Raw genomic sequence first — 12718 nt, forward strand, 5'->3', positions numbered from 1 at the left:
TGGTAGTAGTTGGTTATATTGAGATCTCAAGAAATAATCTTTCAGCCCTACACACGAGAGGCTAAAATGTCGCTTTACCTCGGCTGGTGTGCTCCTTCCATTGCGAGTACAAATAGTACAATTAGGTTACCAATTTTAGAGTATTCATCCGCACCGAAACTTATGCTTTTATATTTCATGGATTAACCGAGCTTATTTGAGAACATTGGCTTATTTAGTAGCAGTTTCATCTTGCCTTACCTGAACTTTTAATTTTGAAGTTAATTATAAATGGGATCCTTTGTGATTCAGTGGCATGATGCCATAAATATTTTTACTTGTTTCGTTACATGATTTGTGAGTATTTTGATTAATAGAAGAATTCTGAACTCTAATACTACTCGTCGAGATATCTCTCCCTTAAGTGACACATGAATATCGGATACCCTACTTTGGAATCCATGTAGCTCGAGAAGGTCAAGCATAGCTCTTTATCTCGAGTTCATGGAACCAAATATTATTGTATTACTTTCACAGTTTTGCATCGATTGCATGGGAGCAAATCAATTACTTCAATGGCCAATGACACATTTTTTGGCATGTTGGTTCTATCTGTTCTGTTACATTCATTTCATTATTATTTCGCGGTTCATGTTCCTGAACATTTTTTTATTATATGTTCGTGGAAATACAGCTGCATGGCAGCAAAATTCAGGTGCTATGGTATGTCATGAAGTTGCTGCCCCTCTAAGAAGTATTATGTTATTTTCAGTAGGTGCATACATGTAGTACTGATTGCTGTGTGCTGTTTAAACATTTTTCATGTAGCCTTATGGGCTATGGCTAATTTTCCTTGATTGAGTTCTTATGTTGTTTGTCGGAAAGTATTAATGCTTCTCATGTCGGAAAGTTATTAATACTACTGTCAGATATCTATCACTTGTGTGCACATAAAAATGCAGAAAATATGCATAGGGAAGAAGGTCAAGTAAATAGCATACTGGAGCTTAACTGGAGTTTTGATAAATAGCACGATAAGGTATTGTTTCCCTCGTATACATTTGTATTGAGGAAAAAGTTTTTCTGCTTATGATAATTATATATATGTATCATACCCTGAGTTTTACTATGTTTTTTATGTTTCTTTTATTATGTCCAGCCATGGACATGCTACCACGTTCCCTTATATTTTGATGGACTCAGATTGGTGATGAAACTGAGAGAGTTGTAATTCTGTATGTGAATAGCTAGGTGGAATTGTCTTGCGGATCTATCCAAAATTCCTGGACTCAACCGCTACTTGCCGCAAATGGGAATTTGTCGGTATGTGATTTTGCTAATCTTAGAAAATAACCCCATGTGAAGAAACTGAATATTTGGTTCCTAGATTCATGCATACATTGCTTCCCAGACTTTGTTAAATGCAGTTATTAGAAAGAGTTTATACGCAATAAGGCATTCCAATTTCTGTGGATGCAGTTTTATTAATAGTTGTCATCTATGTACTGAATTATCATGGGTCGACTCTCTTTCTTGTTTGCCATGTTCGCTTCAGTAAAATATAAGTCCCTTGGATGTATAATTGTTAGTGTTGAACATCAAGATTTTTCTATGCCACATAAGAGATGTATTTGTGCTTACAATTTGGGGCATGAATCTGCCCCTTGATACAGAGAGTCTACTACTGTAACGGGCGGTCTACTCGTTTTCATAATCTTTACAAGGTTAGGCTTGAACCATTGTGTAAATTATACCACTTATGAAATCAGCCAAGGACATTATATAGGTTTCTACATTTTTTATGTGTAAATTCAATCGTATCTAGCCCAATCATAGCCCATTAGCTTGTATATATACTAGATTTCTACCATGCAGTATATTCTCTTTATATATTTATATTTCGTGTTGGCTATGTCAATTAGCTTGCAACATGTATCAATGGGTGTTTTACTTTTGTACTCACCTGTGCACTTGCTGTCTGGAGAAGGTACGTGAGGGCGTCGTGCTGGAAGCGTTTGGTGTTGCGGCCATGTGTATTGCGGTGGCAATGTCAAGGCATCTCACCGCATCCAGACAACAACCTTGAGCCATAGTAAGGTCACTAGCATCATATCTACTATTTTATTGCTATAAAATCAAATTACTCATGTAAATGTTCCCATATATCCTGGCACATGTAACGCTGCCATTAAATTATGTTAGCTTCAAATAAATTTGATGCTGATGTGATATATGTCCGAGTTGCCCTTCTCAAGTTCTCAAGATATTATAGTATATACCTATAAGGTTGACTTTGTTAGTTTTATTATTTCTGGACCATGATCGTGGATTTTGGATTGCTAATAAGGCAATTGTTCCATTTTGCAGCGTTGTATTGGGAGTTGGAAGGAATTGCATATGATACTACATACATGTGCGGTCTACCCGACGTGGATTTCGCTGTTGTCATGATCCGCTAGATGTCGCCACCACTAGTCTGGACATCCGGACATGAGCAGATTTGTTGTCTTCAAATACGGCTAAATGTGAGCAAAACTATCAACCTTTAGTTCTTGAAGTAACAATCCGGAACAGTGCTCATGGTTCTTACATTTACTATCTAAAACATATGTGTTTTTCTCTATGTTGTCTTTGCTTGTTGGGGAATCGGTTAATTTTTGAGTTAAATAAAAAAGGTGACGCAAAATAATAATTTGTGCCATCCTCTATGTTTCTCAAAGATTTATCGTAAAACACATGCATGATTTTAAATGCATCCTATTTTCTCATTGGGTCGGATATATTCGGAGATAATATCTTCTTTTGTGGGCATATGAACACACACGGTTTCAGTTATAGTGTCATCACACAGCGGCAATAGCTAGCTATTTAAATAAGTTGTCACCTAACCGTCACCTAAACACGCTATTTCGGAATGTATTTGTTGCCGATTGTGGTGGTGGCAGGCGGAAACTACACAAACTTGAAAATTTAATCATGCAAGCTTGAATCCTATAATTTGATGATACTGCTTTGTTTCAGGAATATATTTTCACCATTGAACCATGCATTGACTAACATCAGTTTGTGACTTTGACTAATTAACTCTATGAAGTATGCATATACGACACTTCGGCTTAGCAATCTGTAGCAGGATATCCAGCTTGCAAAATTATCGAATTGGTATGCTGTAGTCTCGAGTTACCCATCATAAATCCATTTTTTCTTATACTGAATTAGATGCTTCCATTGTTATTTATTTTTTTGATAAGATGCATTCTTAGATACTCAAAAAAAGAATACGCATAATAAATCTGTAGTGTTCCTTTTACTGAGTTTGGTACCAGCCACAGTCCTCTCCGTTTGTGTAAGCAACAGAGGCAATCAAATGCATATTATGCAGTGACTAGAAACTAGGACCACACTTTCCTGTCTTCGTCTTCATCTGAGAGTACAACGAACAAAAGCTTCACCATGCAATTACTTGAGTCAGGTCTTCTTCAGTATGACAGCCCTGAGTCCCAAGCAAGTCATAGCCTATTTGCATGACCATGTTCATGAAAGTACATTGCTTGATCCTATTTGAACTTCTTTCATTCTCCTATCTTTTTTCATATTCAGTGTTTTCTGGTAATCCTGCGTGAGAGTAGTCACTTTCCATCTTGACGGTATATACTATGTACGCACATTTTAGTTGATGCCGAAATTGTTACCTATGTACTGTTCGCTTCTATGGCATATATATCTTTTGTCTTGCTTCCTTACATGCAGTGGAAGGTCTTCAACGTCCGGTGGAAGATCGAGAAGTTGTAAAGCGATGGAGGTACATTGAGAAGTACCCTCACCATCGAGGGTATTCTGGTTGCCTCTTAGCTCTCTAGGTCTGTTCTCGATTGGTTTCACCGGAGTTTACATACTGTGATCATTAGTGAAAATTGTAAGTTTGTTTTTTTAACAGGAAGAATGTAGGTGACAAATTGTTTTACATACTGTGATCATTAGTGGAAATTGTAAGTTTGTTTTTTAACAGGAAGAATGTAGGTGACAAATTGTTTCTTGCACATTAAATTGCTACATACTGATATGACATACTCGGAATGAATTCCAGATTCTTGTTTATGTTGGATGATGTGATTACTTTGCATTATTGTTCACTCGTGCTTGGCTCTATTGGACTAGGTGTATTACTGTTTATATTGCCTCTAATTAGATTTTACGGAACTTTTCAAAGTGCCTCTAAACAGGGTTTTGAGGCATTTCGTAGAGTTACCTGAAATTATCTATTGGGGCATTTCTTAGAGTTGCTTCTAATTGTGTTTAGGGGCACATCTTAAACTGCCCCTAAAAACATTTAGAGGCACATCTAAAACTGTCCCTAAAAACATTTAGAGGCACATCTCAAACTGCCCCTAAAAACATTTAGAGGCAATATTCAAGCTGCCCCTAAAAACATTTAGAGGCAAATCTCAAACTGTCCCTAAAAACCTTTAGAGGCAAAATTCAAACTGCCCCTAAAAACATTTAGAGGCAATATTCAAACTGCCCCTAAAAACCTTTAGAGGCAAATCTCAAACTGCCCTAAAAATATTTAGAGGCAAAATTCAAACTGCCCCTAAAAACATTTAGAGGCAAAACTCAAACTGCCCCTAAATGTATTTGGGGCATTTCATTCAAAGTGCCCCTATTTCAATTAGGGACACAAGCATCCGGGGTACTTTTCATAGTGCCCTTAAAAGTAATTAGGGGCACTTTGGCTACCTATTGGGGCACTTTGAAGTGCCCCTAAACATAGACCGTACAGTAGTGTTGGACATGGCATTGTGGCTTTGTCTGGTCGTGCACACCATTAACTTGGTGCGGGACATATCCAATCAAACCAGATGCAGGCAGCATGAATAACACGGTGGATCTGGTCAACCAGGATTTTCTTTGGAAATAACAAGTTTGATTCATCAGGATTCCTTTTGGCCTTCTGAACTTTTTTTGTCAGGTTATCTTGGAGGGCGGCTTCTCCGGGTCCGGTCCCTGCCCCTGTCTGTGCGCTGGACGGTGTCTCCTCCAGATTTGTCACTACCAGACTGCTAACGCTAACTTCCTATGCACAATTGTTTGCTCTTCAAATCTTGGCAAATTATTTTCTGAAGGTTATGTGATTAGATTGTTGGATCTGCCACCATAGCATTACTACCATCGCCTACTGAAATGTCCTCAAGACACTCAATGTATACATGTCTGAATATATGCAGCGAGCAAGTATTCCACTCGTGTGGCTATAGTGTGTTGCATCAATCACCATAATGGATTCTTAGTTTAGAGGAAGATTGCATAAAACTGACAGAAGTAAACAAAAGAGGAACATTTTCCATTGGATTTGCTTTCTGCACATGCTCACTTTCCGATACATTTGTTTTTCATAGGTAGTTAGGTACACTAAAGAGGTAGAGATTAATCCGCTGATTAAGTAGCAAGAGGACTGAAGATGTTGTGATCTGTTCTGGCATGGTGGCATATTTAGTTCAACACTTAAGAAATATGCGCTGTTCGCCCCATTTTGCATGGCTCAGTCTATCCCATTTTCTTTGGTGTACAATTTATTTAGAGATGTAAGGAAATCACTCATTCACCAAGAAATCAGATCAATTTTATGCTATCAGGGGTAAGAACTTAACTATATCCCAAGTTCAGTAATATGCATATAATTGCTCTGTTAGTCACGCACATATATAAAATTATTGTTTGTGATTTTAGGTAAGAAATTGATGTCTGGTTATCGCGTGCATGTGTATATTGACTACACTTGCTGCCCACTGTGGATGAGCTTTGTCGTCCTGTGCATGGAAGGTTAGAGCTCCGTTGTGAATTATCCGCACGGAGAGGCCGGTGCATGTGTTGATGACCACAACCTTTGGAGGTGACGCGGGTGGTGGCCTCTGTGCTGGCAAGCTCCCGCAACGCTCTACAGAAGCCTTGATGTCGAGCTCCATGGGAAGATATTTTCCAGTGGTGTTTGTGATTGAGTTATTCCTCTATACTTGGTGCAAAGGAGAAGTGGTACCAGTCACCTAAGGTGAGCCAACTGACCTTGACCATTTTTTAGTTTAGTTCTCAGTTATAGAGATAGCTACCAATGGTGTGATGTTGCAAATAGTGTGTAGTTCAATTCTCACTCTTACTGTACTAATTGAGTCCATGTAATGTCTGATGAAGTCAGTCTTGTTCAGAGTGGATCGATAAATTGATTTAAGGGATCATTAACTGATGTTTCGTATTGATTTTTTCTTATGTTAACCTGACTCTGTGTTTGTGACAATGTAGCATGGCGATGGATGTGATAGCCTTGCACATGTCATTTGCTTGGACTTCCATGTTAATATTAAGTATTTTACTCACTAATCTACGAATGGTCAGTCACTTTTACTTTTCCACATATTTAATTGATGGAACAAGGGTTCAAAACATCTTTTCGACAGTTTCATAACTGCGGCACTAGAACTGAAGTACAACCTACAGTAATGTCAAGTTAAAGTACTGACTGGTGTAACACCACAAAGTATTTTTCCATGTACCATGTTAGTGTACCAAATTTGGTTACAGTATGGTCGCCTCTTGTGTTCTTGTCACTCTCCCTGGGAAATCTGATTGACTGATCTATAAGGAAATTTAGGGGGTCTTAGGAGAGCCGATTGTACAATGATGTGAAGCCACAAATTACTACCATCGGCGAATACATTGGGTGGAAAATTGCAATTGTCACATTTCTTCACTTTAGCTCATAATTTCATGCCATCTATTGTCACCATGCAAGGATTACCTGAGTTTGAGAATGGGCTTCGAGGCGGATGGAGCTATGCGAATTGGGATTACCTCTAAATATTCATATTGGTTGGCATGTTCAAATGGACATGGTTTACCACGCCTAACAAGGTACATAGGAACATGAGAGATAGGTAATTCGCGGTAACATTCACCGACTCATCCATTGCGCTTTTCGTCACCTTTATTTGACACCAAAATATAATGTGTTTAAAAAATGAGTCTCCATCTCAATTTCGAAGGGAAAATAGACCCTGAGCTTATTTATTGCAGATTGACACATGACATTGGATATGGTGTGAAGACATTGATATTTTTACTTCCTTGGAATTGTTTGTAACCTGGGAGCTGGGAAGGCGGCAGGAGAATTGCTTGAAGAAATACGTGTATGCACCCGATTGAAACGTCTACGGTTTACCTTCCCTTTCACTTCTTGATTTATCTTGGATTTGTCAAAGTTTTTCTGTACAATCAAAACGTCTATGGTTTACCTTCCCTTTCACAAAGCCAAGATGAGTATTTTCTTTACCTCTTATAGTAACTTCTTGTACATTCTCCAGATTGGTCTTGTAGACAGTTTACATGTTTGAAAAACTTGCAGTGTTCTGGTATTGGAGTATCACGCTGGCAGTGTTCTCTTGATGGTTGGACTAGATTACTTCTTAGAAAAACTTGCATGCTACCACAAATCTCTTGACGATGCTATATTGTTGCCAGAAATGTTAAGTTTGTGGATTGCTGACCACAAATCGACAAGAACCAAGCATAGCTTATTGTGAACATATGATTTTTTTTCATTATTTTGTCATGCGCAAAATGTGCACGTACCGTCAGTTTATGGCATGTATAATTTGTCAATTTTATATTGTAATGCCAAATTTATGCATGCTTGAGAAACAAGGTTGAGCGGTTTAAAGTTGCACCGTCACAATCTAGCCAAACATCTTAAATACCACCTATCAATACCAACATCACTGGCACAAAGAAGCGTGTATATCTTCCTAGAGTTTGAATTAATCAGTGGCTTTACAAAGACGTATGCATTACACCAACTAATTAAAACTTCTACCAATCATACTTCAAGTGAACTTGAATCTTAATTATTTTGGAAATATGATGTGACTAAGTTTGTACACACATGCGTGTGTATGTGCATTATGTTAATATGAGAGTCTGTACCCGCAAAAAAAAAACTCATAGCAACGCACGAGCATTCAACTAGTATAGTATATCATACTATTACATGGCGAATATAGTGGACAATACTATTACGTGGAAATCAAGTACTGCTGATTTACAAATCATGCATGTGGTGGTTCCCTAAAATAAATCATGCACATTGTGGACAAATTGAATTCTTATCACCGCTTATTTGAAGTTATTGTAAAAAAACTGACGCTAGCTCAGTTGGTACAAGCTTGAGCTCCAAGTACAGGTCTAATTTTTGTTTTGCCCGAAGCTGAGCCCCAAATAAGCCAATCGCCCCTTCGGACAGCCGCACCCTCTGCATGCCTCCTTCACATAACTGTACCACTGGCTTCCATGCAATCAAAAAAATATCTAAAAACATAGAGCAGGTCAAAGAATTAGGTAGATCAAGAATATCTAAAATATTTTTTGGGCGGGATACAAAGGATTTACTAGCAATCTGATATGTTCACCTATTTTTTTCTTTTACTACATGTTACCTAAATTAGCAGAAGATATCATAATTATTTTTGGTCTTATAAAATATGGATCTCACCCAATTAAAGAACCACACTGAAGCATTATCTGGCGAGAAATCAGTAGAACAAGAGTATGATTCAATGGTGAAGCCATAAATATATATTATTGATGAGAAAAAGAAGACAAAAACTACATCGTCATATACCTCTCCACACGCTAGATATCAACCAGGAAACAAGCCTGCAAAATTTTTGTTGTTTAGAATTTCCTACAAACTGCATTGTATATGATATTATTACTTTCCTTTTGAAATTACAAGAGTCTATATATGTGCCAAGATCTGCCTTACTTTATCAAACCGCAATCTAGCTCGTGTTGGTGTCAAATAAACAAAAGATGAGCGTGTCAAGAAATAACTATAGATATAGAGATATAGTGGACACAGACTTGACGCTAGATCAGAAAGGACCAATTACTACATTTCATGGATCCACTGGAGATCTAGTGGACCGAATTGAATTTCCGCAGAGAATAATACATCACAAGCAACATTGTTTTAGTATCAGGTTGCAATTAACGACTACAACGGTACCTTAGTGGACACTTTACAATAAAATATTACTCTCTAATCTTGCATCAATGAGGAGCATTTGAAGTGTGGTGTGGTGAAACAAGAGTTGCTGTCAAGGAAAGAACAATATAAGAACCTACTATGTTGCATAAGAATAGCTTTAGCATATGACATTCTTCATGTGTGAATAGAAGATAATAAAAATTGGTATATGCATCATCAAGATAATTTTTTAAGGGTGATAACACCTCTCAAGTTGAAGGGCTAATCGATATAGACTTGTTACTCAGAGGTATCATAACCTCATAAAAGATGGTCCATATACTAATTTTTATGATCTTCTATTCGCATGAAAGAATATCATATGTTTCATATCAAGTTGTTTTATGCGACATCGTAGTTTTTGATATTTTTCTTTCCTTGACAGCAGCTCTTTCTTCACTACACCACACTTCAATTCAAATGCTCCTCACCACACCACACTTCAAATGCTCCTCACTGCGCTGCCATTGTAGTCGCTAATTACAACCTGATAGTTCAAAGATAAAGCAATGTTGCATGTGCTGCATCTTCCTATGCTGCTTCTTATGTATGCTTAAATGATCCTAAAATACAATAACCAGTTATTTATGATCTGGCATTAAGTCTATACCCACTAGGTCTATATAGTCATTTCTTGACACATGTTTAGTTTCTATTTATTTAACACTAAACCCAAGATGGCTTACAGTTTGATAAACACCTTGGCGCATATATAGACTCATATAATTACAAGAAGAAAACAATAATATTCTATAAGTGTAGTTTATAGAATATTTTCTGAACAACATATATCTTATCAGCAAAATATATCTTTGCAGGCTTGTTTCTTGGTTGATATCTAGTGTGTAGAGGGATAGATGACGGTGTAGTTTTTGTTTTCCTTTTCCCATCAATAACATCTATATATGGCTCTACCATTGAATCATACTGTCTAGAGGGATAGATGACGGTGCAACTGTTGTTTTCTTTTTTCCCATCAATAACATCTACATATGGCTCTACCATTGTAGAGATGTTCTATTTGTCTCTTGCCAAATGACGCTTCAGTGTGGTTTTCAAATTTTGTGGGATCCATAGCCTATAAGACGAAGAATAATTTGTATATCTACGATGTAATTTAGGTAACATGTAGTAGAAAAATTAGTAGGTTGACATACAAATTGCTAGTAAAATCCTCTGTTGGCTATTTCGCCTTTCCTGAAGGCCGACCAAGAAATATTTTAGATATCTTCGGTCTATCTAATTCTTTGGCTTGCTCCATGTCTCCTAGATATCTTTTTGATCATATGGAAACTAGTGGTAGGGTTGTTGTTTGGTCATATAGACTTCTACTGTCACAAAATAAGAAATTGCATCAGTATCGATGCAAAATGAAAAATAAAACAGAAACCCAAAGAAGATGATACAGAACATGACCGTTTTGGTCATTATAGTATTGTGCGAACACTAACACCTGAAGGTGGTACTGTTAGACATACGATATTGTAACGTATCAGGTTATGTCTCTGTAATCGTGGTGATCACGACTTCCTTGTAAAGCCTTCTATATATAGCAATAAAGGAGAATCTCTGATCTATCCGAGTAGACCAAATACGTGTTATTTCACATGGTATTGAGAGCCCACCTCTCCGATACGTCTACCTGATCGCATCTAGAAACAGCAAACTTTCGTCGCCGCCGTTCGTCCCCTTCACCGCGGCGATCTGAGCAGCGTCTCCATGGCTTCGACGAGAAGCATCTTCCCCACCCTCGGTGCTCCACCCTCGGAGAAGCTGACGCGCTCCAACTACCCTATATGGCGGGCGCAAGTTCTGCCTGCGATCCGCGGAGCTCAACTCATCGGTCTCCTCGACGGAACTGACGCCGCACTGGCAAAGACGCTGGTCGTCGCTCCTGCTGATAAAGAGAAAGAATCGACGGAATCCACGACGGTTCCCAATCCCGCTTATGCAACCTGGCTTGCCCGGGATCAAACTGTGCTGTCCTATATTCTCAATGGACTCTCCCCTGAGATCATGACACACGTTCTCCGCCTCGAGCACACTGCTTCTGTTTGGAAGGCAATTGAGTCGATGTTCGCGTCCGTAAGCCAGTCTAAGATCACCAATCTGCGGGTGGCCATCGCCAACACGAAGAAGCTCGACAAAACCACCTCTGAATTTCTGTCCGTGATGCAACGGATTGCTGATGAACTTGCTGCAGCTGGGCGTCCTGTCCCTGAAGATGAGCAAGTCTCCTACATCCTCGCCGGTCTGGGAGTAGATTACAATGCTCTGGTTGCTGCCCTCGGTGTGTCCACCACCACCATGCCCCTCAGCGACCTCTATGCCCATATACACGCCTATGATGAGCGTCAGCTTATGCTCCGGGGACAGCCGGCCTCTGAGTTTGAAACTTCTGCTAATCTGGCCAACCGGCAGCAACAACAACGTTCCAGAAATTTCAGTACTGGGCGTGGTGGTTCCCGTGGTGACCGCCACGATGACAGGCGCTCAGATCGCCGTGATGAGCGCCGAGAAGATAGGCCCTATGGTCAAGGAAGAGGTGGTGGCAGAACACAGTCTGGAGGAGGACGTGGTCGTGGCCGTGGTCGCCGCCGTACTACCCTTGGGTAGATGTCACTTGCCAGATCTGCGGCAAAGAGGGTCACCCCGCAAAGGACTGTTGGCGACGCTTTGATGAAGACTATGAATCCTATGAAGATAAGGAGGTGCATGCAGCCTCCTATGGCATTGATACTAACTGGTACGGAGATACCGGTGCTACCCACCATATCACAAGTGAGCTCAACAATCTGACTATGCGAGACAACTACAAAGGCTATGATAAGGTTAACACCGCCAACGGGCAAGGTATGGATATTACTCATGTTGGTCATTCAATAATTCGTCATCCTGTTCAAGATTTTCATCTTCGTAATATTCTTCGTGTGCCCAATGCCTCCAAAAATCTTTTCTCCGTTCATCGTTTTACATATGATAATAGGGTATTCATAGAATTTCACCCCTTCTATTTTTTGATCAAGAATCAGGTCACGGGGAAAACAATTCATAGAGGGAGATGTGTTGGTGGCCTTTATCCTCTTATATCCTCCTTGGTGTCATCTTCCCAGTCTCAGAAGTATGCGTTTGCAGAAGTATGCGTTTGTCACCGCCAAGCCCTCTCAAGCAAAGTGGCATAGTCGTCTTGGTCATCCTTCGTCTACTATTGTTAGTCAAATCATTAGCAAAAATAAATTAGCATGTATTAGGGAGTCCATTGATTCTATATGTGATTCATGTCAACGAGCTAAGAGCCATCAACTTCCTTATCCTGTGTCCACCAGTGTGTCCACAACTCCCCTACAATTAGTCTTTTCTGATGTATGGGGTCCTGCTACTACTTCTGTTGGTCGACATGACTATTATGTAAGATTTATCGATGATTATAGTAAATTTACTTGGATATATTTGCTGAAAAATAAGTCTGATGTGTTCAATGCCTTTGTCAATTTCCAAAAATTGAGCGAAAACTTGATCGAAAAATTCTTACAGTTCAGTCTGATTGGGGTGGTGAATATGTCAAGCTTAATGCCTTCTTTCAAAAACAAGGCATTGCTCATCATGTCTCTTGTCCATATGCACATCAACAAAATGGCTCCGCAGAGCGTAAGCATCGCCATATAG

At 39.2% G+C, this 12718-nt stretch overlaps 1 long non-coding RNA gene across 1 annotated transcript; it reads left to right on the forward strand.

The window, feature by feature from the left end:
* The first annotated feature begins 1251 nt into the window (after positions 1-1251).
* Positions 1252-2402, forward strand: LOC124648906. Its single transcript, XR_006986467.1, has 3 exons — positions 1252-1302; positions 1967-2071; positions 2347-2402. It is a non-coding gene; the product is annotated as an uncharacterized LOC124648906 (long non-coding RNA).
* Positions 2403-12718: the final 10316 nt, after the last annotated feature.

Source organism: Lolium rigidum, chromosome 4 (genome assembly GCF_022539505.1).
Source record: "Lolium rigidum isolate FL_2022 chromosome 4, APGP_CSIRO_Lrig_0.1, whole genome shotgun sequence".
NCBI classification, from domain to species: Eukaryota; Viridiplantae; Streptophyta; class Magnoliopsida; order Poales; family Poaceae; genus Lolium; species Lolium rigidum.